Source organism: Lucilia cuprina, chromosome 4, assembly GCF_022045245.1.
Source record: "Lucilia cuprina isolate Lc7/37 chromosome 4, ASM2204524v1, whole genome shotgun sequence".
Classification (NCBI taxonomy): Eukaryota; Metazoa; Arthropoda; class Insecta; order Diptera; family Calliphoridae; genus Lucilia; species Lucilia cuprina.
The window spans coordinates 50,179,177-50,189,536 of NC_060952.1; the positions used below are offsets into that span (position 1 = coordinate 50,179,177).

Below are 10,360 nucleotides of genomic sequence, written 5' to 3' on the forward strand. Positions count from 1 at the left end.
ATTAGTACTAATATTAACGCCACCTATATGTCCTATGTTTTATATTCGTATGAAATTTTGGCAATTGACATGCTGTCAACCCCAGTGAATTTCATGACAAAAAAAAAACATAAGAAAAGGTGCAACAGAAAAGAAGTAAACACAAATTTTATCTTTATTTATAATAAATTATTAATGTCTCAAAAAAAAAATGAACGGAAATAAATCTAAAAAAAATAAAGAAAATATAGTGCCCCGAATTGGTAGTAACCGTCACAAAGCCAATTCTTTTCACGAAATCAGTGTAGTGAAAAGATTTGGGAATAAAGTTATACAAAAAGGTAATTGAATATAAAAAAAATGTAAACAAGATCGTGACCTTGATAAAAAAAAATGTAAACAATTTGTTTGATTTCAGATGCGAATTTGTGAGATACAGATATGTGTGCTTTGTTTATGTGCAACCATATGAAACAAGATGCCCAGGAATATCATTTGGATACTTCATGAATGAAACTATCGGTAAAATTAATTTAGCTATTTAAATCTATTGAAAATCTAAACTAATTAATGTAAAACAATGTTAGTTAGATAGTGATTTTGTGTTAGTTAAAATCTTTTTGGTGACCCTAGAAATGTTACCATACCCTGTTAGGTTATTTCATTCATTGTTGCATTTAAAATGCAACCTTACATTAGTACTAATATTAACGCCACCTATATGTCCTATGTTTTATTTTCGTATGAAATTTTGGCAATTGACATGCTGTCAACCCCAGTGAATTTCATTACAAAAAAAAAACATAAGAAAAGGTGCAACAGAAAAGAAGTAAACACAAATTTTATCTTTATTTATAATAAATTATTAATGTCTCAAAAAAATGAACGGAAATAAATCTAAAAAAATAAAGAAAATATAGTGCCCCGAATTGGTAGTAAGTCACAAAGCCAATTCTTTTCACGAAATCAGTGTAGTGAAAAGATTTGGGAATAAAGTTATACAAAAAGGTAATTGAATATAAAAAAAATGTAAACAAGATCGTGACCTTGATAAAAATAATGTAAACAATTTGTTTGATTTCAGATGCGAATTTGTGAGATACAGATATGTGTGCTTTGTTTATGTGCAACCATATGAAACAAGATGCCCAGGAATATCATTTGGATACTTCATGAATGAAACTATCGGTAAAATTAATTTAGCTATTTACATCTATTGAAAATCTAAACTAATTAATGTAAAACAATGTTAGTTAGATAGTGATTTTGTGTTAGTTAAAATCTTTGTGGTGACCCTAGTAAGCGAACATAAAGTGTAGTGTAATTACAAAAAGTTTTATTTACATATTTCCTCAAATTTTTTTAACAATGTCTATTAGAATTTAAAAAGGTATATCAAATTTTACTTTTTTTTTCAAGTTTTAGATTGATTTGCGAACAAGTGATAAAAAAAAATAGTATAACGGATTATTTGTAAGGTGTAGTAGATCCTTAATACATTTTTATTGCCTTATTTTTTTTTGTCATGGATTCTATTTATATCATAGTAGCAAAATACTTTTATCATGATGAATATTTTAACATTTTCAATTTCTTGTCATTTTTCTTAATACACAAATTATTTTGGTTTGCTTGTAGATTTTCATATGCAATAAAATAAAACTCAGTTGAATACGGAAATACGTTTCAACATAATTCATAAACGATTTACTGAATGGTATGAATTCTTTATATTTGTATTTTCAACTTTAAAGGCTTGACTTAGATTCATTTAATTTTTATTTACTTTTCTTGTTTTTTTTTTTTGAATTTCAGCCTTTAATGCTGAAATATGAGCGTAATTAATAGGTTATTATGAAAAATGGGAGTTTAGATATTCCTACTGATGTTTTCTTCTATTTGAGCTTTGTATTTATACATGATAATTTTCCATAATTTTAACTTAAAAAAAACGCTAATACCTATATGGCTATTATTCAAACAATATTGAAATATTTTAGTAAATAGTGGACATTTATTGACAATCTTTTCAATGAAATATAGCAGAAAATATGTAAACAGAAAAATCGACCATTCTATTTATAAACTTTTTTTTCTATTTTGAATGAAATTGGTGAGAAAAAAGAATCATGTTCGATTAATAATATTTATTACCAAAATTTATTCGAAATATGAATTATTTTTTCGTGAATATGGTATAATGAACGTAAAGTCAATTATTTTGACCACGCATTGTAATTTTATTTATATAATCTTACAATAATGCGAAACAATTGTAATATAAAATAAATATTATTATCAAATACTGTTCTCAGGTCATTCTAAAACTTCTTGATAATTTTAACACCTATGGACAATCTAGATAGCTGTTGAGAAATATCATTTTGTTTTCAAGTTTCCATTACTCCCAGTTTTCTAAAACTATTGTTGAAAAAAAATCAATTCGAATTTTAATTATAATGTTTATACAATCATTGTTTTAAATGTTGAGCGTGTATTACTCCTATCAATTGGCCGCTAAGATTTTCAATTTCGTATTGACTGTTTCCTATTGCTTTTCTGATTCTACATTTTAGCCAAGGCTTACATAGTTTCGCATTTATGCCTTTCGTAAAATTGGCCTGCTTTAAAAACGACAATTCTACTTCTACGGTTATACGTTCGTTCATTTCTTTGATAAGCGTTATGTAGTTTTTCGCTGACTTTTTGGTGAATCATTTGCATTTGGGTGGATTTAGGTAGAACCGATATTTCACCATCTTCGACTGCTTCTAATTTGTGAAGTATCTCGTAGGCCTGAGCATGTGTAATCATGTTATATCCAGTTAACGCAAAATATGGTGTCACGCCAGTCGAAGAGTGTACTGTAGCTCTAAGTGAACACTCAATTTTCGACAGGTTTTCATCCCATTTGGATTGATCTGTTTGTAAAAAACTTCGTATGGAACTCAGAATAGTTTGGTTTACTCTCTCACTTGCATTCGATTGTGGTGAATAAATAGGTGTACGTAGATGTTTCACGCCGAAGAGTGATAAGAATTCTTTGAAAGCCTCAGATGTAAACTGTTTACCGTTGTCGGAATGTATCTGTTCCGGCACTCCAAATTTATAAAAAACTTCGTCCCTGAGGAATCTTATGGTTGCCTTTGTAGTCGCCTTTGACAATGCCTTCAAAAGAACAAACTTGGTCTTATGGTCAAGTACTATAAAGATAAATATGTTACCAGATTTTGTTCGAGTATATGGGCCTAGAAAATCAACATAGATTTTCTGAAATGGCCTTTGTGTCTGGACTTCTTTTCCCATTTGTGGCCGTAGTACTTGTTTCGGATGTTTAATTTCTTTACATAGGTCACAATTCCTAACAAAATCTCTAGTTTGTTTCACCATTGATGGCCAATAAAAAAATTCACGTATATTGTACAACGTTTTAGCAATACCGCCGTGTGATGTGTTGTCAATATGAGATTTTCTTATTACATTATCTGTTAACTCATTGGGTAACCATATCTTCCAACATTCGTCTTCACTTTCAGCATCGTTTCTCTTGAATTAACTCTCTTATATATGATTCCTTCATCTACTTTTAAATCTGGCAAACGCTCTTTGTTTTGCTCAATAGTTTCTAACAATGACAAGTAATCCTGGTTTTTAAAAGCATCGGAATTGAAATCGAAGATCATGTTGTCAATCATGGCAATCTCTTCCATGTCCAGTCTCGAGAGCATGTCGGGAACAACGTTTTTAGTCCCTTTTCTATGTTCTATGGCGAATTTAAAACTTTGTAGTTTCAAACTCCATCGAGCAAGTCTTCCGTTGAGATTTTGCTGACGCATTAGCCACTTTAGACTGGAATGGTCAGTGATTACCGTAAATTCCATTAGTTCAATATATTGTCGGAATTTCTCAATTGCCAATACCACTGCTAAGCATTCTTTCTCTGTGGTGGAGTAATTTTTCTGTGCGCTATTTAATTTCTTGGAGAAGTATTCAATAGGGTGTTCACCACCATCATCATCCTTTTGAAACAATACAGCTCCAACTCCTACATTTGACGCATCACATTGAACAAAAAATGGTCTTTCAAAATCGGGGCTGGACAGAATAGGGCTCGACACCAATAATTGTTTCAGCTTCTCGAATGATGCTGTTGCTTCAGGTGTAAATATGAATTTTTGAGATTTCTTGAGGGTATCAGTGAGAGGTGCTGTTAATGTCGAAAAATCTGGAATAAAACGTCTATACCAGCCTACGGTACCTAGAAATTTTCGAACATCTTTCTGATTCTTAGGAGGTTTAATATCCAAAATTGCCTTTACTTTGCTTTCATCTGGCTTGAGTTTACCGCCACCAACAATATAGCCTAAATACTTCAATTCGGTATAGCAAAATTTTGATTTTTGCATGTTTATGGTTAATCCGGCAGCTGTTAACTTTTCGCCTACAATTTTTAACATGTCCATGTGTTCTTGGAAGTTTGATGACACAACTAACAGGTCGTCAAGGTACACGAATACTCTATCCTTTAGCTCTGATGGTATCACCTTGTCCATTAATCGACATAATCTTTGGGCAGCATTGCACAGTCCGAAAGGCATCACTTTAAACTGATATTGTGGCCTCCCTGGAACTGTGAACGCGGTCTTTGATTTGATTGAAACAATAATTTTACATTTTCCAGTATTTTTTTCTGTTGGGGTGTTAAATTATGGGTTTTCATTTCTTCTATATCCGTTATAGCGATTTCATTGATGTCCCTATTCTCAAAACAAATTCTTAGTCCTATCTTTTTCCAAAAATCTACCCCTAGAATTAATTCCTGGCTCAAATTTGGTACTAAATATAAAATAATTTCCTCAGATTTGTTACCATATTCTATTTTAGCCTTAATTTTACCCACAATCAAATGTTTTTTTCCATCTGCTGTCCTTATTGATGAATTAAAATCCAATATATTCATGTTCATTCTTTTAACATTTTCCAGGCAATTTCTTCCCAAGCAACTGACGGAGGCTCCACTGTCTAGAAGTCCTTGGTAAGCAGATCCATGTATCTGCACTGTTATATAAGGTCTTATATCAATTTCGTTACCTATTGTTGTTGATGCAATGTCTTTTCTTTCAGATTTTCTTTCGATGAATCTATTTCTGGCTTTTGCTATGTTTTTGCTAATGATGGGACGGTAGTCGGAGAAAATTTCTGCACGCTTTTCATTATACCTTTCTAGACGTTGTTCATAAGACAAGTTTGGGTTAGGATTAGTATTGGAATTGGATGTCGGTAGAATATAAGTGCTATTGTTATGTAAGTAGTTTTTATTTGTTTCTATTTTTGTATTTTTTTGGATATTATTAGTTTCTTTGCTGTTATTAACGTTTTTAGTTTGCTCTTTGTTTTCGAATTTGGCTTTGTTTGTATCTGTAAGAATGTAATTTATAAAATTATCATTTACTGGTTGGCATTTGGGTTTGAACACACCGGCCCAGTTATCCGTGTGTTCGATTTGTAGTTTCCCGCACATCTAGGGCAACTCGGGCTGGTTACATCCTCGAACCCACACCTGTAGCAGAAAACACTTCTCTGTGCCACAGCACATTCGATAAATGAATGGCCTGGTGCCTTACAGTTCCAACACTTGAGCGGTTTCGAAGTTAGCTTTTCCTGTTGAATTGCTTCTACTTGTAGTGCTTGTTCATCATATTCAGCGTAGTTGTTAACGTCCACTTCATATATTTTCCGGTTGTTTAACATTGGCATACGGTTTGTTGTGCGCTTAGCAATGTTCCTTTCAGCCCTCTTACATTCTTCTAGCAGTTGGTCTAAGTTGTCTATCTTTATGGGGAATATCAATTGTGCCAAACCATCCTTTAGGTTATCTTTCACAATCTTCACTAGCTCGCTTTCTAAAACATGTATACGCATTTGATTTTTGAGTTTTATAATTTCTTTAATGTAGGCATCTGCTGACTCATTATGCTGTTGTCTCCGCTCCATCATTTTCCTTTGAATTTCGAAATCGCTTTCGAAATTTCGAAATTTTCTTATAATATCATATTTAAAGTTGTTCCAATCACTAACAGGGTATTTCATCCGGTATGACCAAAACCAGGTACTGGCTGCGCCTGTTACCAAGTGATGGAAACCTTTCATCACCACATCCCACGGACAATTATAGTCATTTTTTAAAACCTCTACCCTAAAAACAAAATCTTCCACTGTAAATGATTTGTTTGTACCGTCAAATTTTAATCCCCACTTTTCCAGTTGGTTAGGAGTTATTTGACTGTAGTTCTGGTTGACATGATGTGTGGTATAGTCTGGGTATGGTTGAGAAAAATTTTGAGGTGTATTTCCGAATACCGGCTGTGGTATAGGAGGATATGGTCGTTGTTGTTGAGGCATGTTTGATTGGAAATAATGATGTTGTGGTCTTTGAATGTTTGATTGCGTTTGTGTGTGATTTGTCGGAAAAGATCTGTTCTCCTGACTATTGCGGTGATCAAATGAAATATCGCGTTCTGATCTTAGAGATTCTCTTATTAATTGAGGCAACATTAACTGCATGTTTTGAACCTCTCTCATGATCGAAACTTGTGCTGCTTCCACTGATGCACTTACGTATTGCCTCAGAGCTCTCGCATCGTCATTGCTGACTACATTTGGGTTGATTTCCTCATTAGGTGGTGGATTCTGGTTGTGTTGGCTCATGGTTCCCGTGTTCCGTTGGACCGTATCGCTTCCCTGACCACTAATTTCTCTTGCAGTTAAGCTGCTATACGTGGGAGTGGTTATGGTGCTATTATTGCTTGGTGATGAGCTTGATTGTTGTCCAAAACCTTGTGGAAACCTAATAGACATTAACGGTGTGATTGCGTTCGTCGATAATGTTGGTATGGCTATTTGAGCAGACGTAGTAGCAACAGTTGTCGTTGGTGTTGTAGTTGTTGTTTCGGATATTCTACTATTTCCTTTCAACTTTGAAAATCTAAGATTTCTTAAACTCATAATCGACGGATTTCTAAAAAAACTATCTTCTAACTAAACCAAAGAAATCTAAAGATTCTTTAGCTACCTTACAAGATGAAATAAACTCTCAAATTTCGGAAAAAATATTCGACGAAAATATTAGATAAGGGTAGACTAATGAAAAGTAAATATATTCACCTAAATAAAATCCTTGAACTATCATAGAAAATGGCAAAACAAATTTTCCAGTAAATGGATATATCGAAGTATATTTAAAATTGTTTTTAATTTTCTTAGATTGTAGAAAATTAATATGTTATGTTTAATTTATATGATTTGGTTTTAAAGAAAATATAATAAAGTTTTATCTGTCCAGTCGGTGTGTTATTGTTATTGGTTTGACAAAAACATACAAAACAAATTAGTATAACATTCGTTAAAATAGTTAAATTAATTAATATACAATTATTAGTATTTGTTTCTGTTTAATATTAGTATTAATTGTTAATAGTAACTATTAATAAATAAAAATTATTTTCAGATTACAATCAATATAAGTACATTCCGGTTGACATTTTGTAGCTTGGAGATCCTAACAAAAAGCTAATAGTGTTTGAGACTACTTGATCCCGATGCACAATAATCTCCTGAATAACAAGTGCTCTAATTAGTCTAATTGAATTTAGAAAATTGAATATGTTATCCGAGATTTTGTACTTTAAAATTTATAAATGTTTTCCAATTTTCAAGAAAATCAAATAAATTTAATTCATGTCAAGATTGTGTGTCAAATTTATCCATGAACTAAGTATTGGACATTTTACCTTATAATATTAATTTGAGTCCTATAGAATCTCATCTCTTCTCATTCCAGACAAAAACAAATGAACTCTAAACTACTTTGGTTTCCGGATCATGCTTTTTGTCCAGAATTCGAATTGATGGGAATCCAATTGACTCACTTCAGTAATCAGTAACTTTCACGGATAGATCGCAACTCAGGCAGGCTACTTTCCTATGTAGCTTCCAGGACATATCGTATCCTTGAAAGAAACTTCATACTGGGTATATGCATTTTTTTAATGCTTTGCGTTGGGCGCCAATTTGTGATAAACCTCTGTTTCATTAAACGGAAATGGCACGCTGGTGGTCGCTGCGGCTGTAGCTCGTCGGAAAAGGGGGGTTTATTATTCCGTAGGTTTACACAAATAAAATTCGTGCCATATAGTGAAGGGGTATATAAAAAAACATAAGTAATTGTTGCCATTAGTTCGTTTCACCTGGTGTATTTAGCGGACAGACTTTGGACGATCGGACCAAAATAACACACTTGACATAAGTGGAATCAGATCTCCAGGATTAGATGGTAAGTTCCTGTACAGGCTGCCCTCCCACTATGGCCGGTATCAGTCATCCATGACATCATTCCTGCCTGTTTAAAAGAATAAGATTTTGAATAATGTCCCTACATAAAACTTTGCCTATTAGTCTTTCGAATCCAGCTACATATCAACCTTTAAAGGCAAATTACCACATTTTTAGTTAATATTCATATAAAATTACAACATTTATTAACAAATTTTAGGATTTTTAAATAACAACCGTTTTACTTTTTTAAGACAAATAGATTAATCATTAAGTATATACAATATTTACAAAAAGATAGTTTTAAATTAAGAAAGTTTTTTTTTATAAATGATATGAATCTTATTTAATAACAAAAATTCGGAAATAGTAACAATAAGATTTTAAATATTGTGATTATTTCCATAAATTATCATTATTTTTATTTTTGTTTCGTTATTATTAAGATGTAAACATTGAGACGTCTAAATATTTAACACTTCATGTATTTATTTATTTATAATTGTTATAATTATTTGTTTCAATCATTGCTTATTTTATTTCTAAAGTTACTTGCTTATAACGCAAACATGCAATTTTACAATGACATTTAGAAAAACAAAACATAATTAAATTATTTCATAAATTTATAATTTAATTAATGATTTGAAGACAAATATTTAGAAAAATGATTTTATTTTAGATTTTACTAATTAAATTTTTAATATGATTGTGTTTTTTTTTTAAATTAGAATTAATGGATATTTAAATAAAGATTTTTAATAATATATGGGTAATAAATGAATGTTTTAATAATATAATAAATAAGTTATGAATAGTACAGTAATAGAAATGTTAGGTTTTATTATATATTTTTTTTTCTAAGTTAGGTTAAATTAGATATAAGTTTTATTTTAGATTATTGTTTTTTTTTTGTTTTTTTTTTTTTTTGTTCAATTTTAAATGGTTTTCAAAAAAAATAAAAAAAAAAAGAATTTGAAGTACATATAGAAACATATATACATATGAACACACACATAAAAACATTTAACCTAAATTATGTTAATCACAGTTCAATGTCAAATTCGTTTGACATTCGTCAATGTCGTGAAAGATCACGTTAAATGCCTAACGGACAATTATAACGGTTTTTCTTTGTTTTTCTGTTATATTTTTTTTAATTTTAGCTTTTTTCGAAATTTTTTCTTTTAGGATTTCTTTTAATTTTCTTTTTATACTCTAATGTACTTATCTGGTCTCTCTAAATTATTTGTGACATCCACAGGTTGTTGAATAGGGTGTGGGGATTTTCTTTGTAGAGTTGTGGAACTTGGAGAATTACACGTGGTCTAAGCTGCTGTAATCCCCAAAAAGGTGATTTTAAAAGGTTAGTGCCCACGCTATCAGACTTCACTTAAGACCAACACATAGATGGCATTCGTTTAAATCTATTATGGTGTTTATTAACTTTTATTAACAAAAGATTTGCAAACAATTGTACATTGATTTAACTGTAACACATCATTTTGAAACTCTCTTTTGAATGTTTGATTTTAAACTTAATAAAATTATGAATTACTCATAATGTAAAAACGAGCATTAAAGGACTCAGTTATATAAATCAAAATGACAATTGTTTTAAAATTTATATATGTTGGTTAAATTAAAATTTTTATAACTTAAACAAGAAATTTGGACATATATATAGATTTTTCAACATTTTTCGATTTATATAACTTGGTTTCAAAATATGATGGTTACAATACAAATTTGATGTAGTGAAAATAACCTTTTCAAATACTCTTACCTTTTTTCCTTATGGATAATATTATTATTAAGAAAAATGATATACAAAACGATTAATTTTCCGATTTGGAATTTAAGTTCCCTTTTTTTATATTATAGCACATGAAATGTTATTGCAACATAAATAATAATTTAGCTGTGAACTGTTTTTGTTTTACCGAACTTGTCACTGTAATGACTTCTTTCAATAGAGTGATCAGTAATAAGAAGTCAGTAGTAATAGTTACACGATGTTACAATGCGTTTACTGGGTGACGTCATAATT

The 10,360-nt window shown here is 30.8% G+C and overlaps 1 long non-coding RNA gene across 1 annotated transcript; it reads left to right on the forward strand.

Moving 5' to 3' along the window:
• Nucleotides 1–796: 796 nt before the first annotated feature.
• Nucleotides 797–7,970, forward strand: LOC124419881. The gene is made up of 5 exons (XR_006940869.1): nt 797–987; nt 1,064–1,167; nt 4,964–5,049; nt 5,104–5,283; nt 7,487–7,970. It is a non-coding gene; the product is annotated as an uncharacterized LOC124419881 (long non-coding RNA).
• The last annotated feature ends 2,390 nt before the right edge of the window (nt 7,971–10,360 follow it).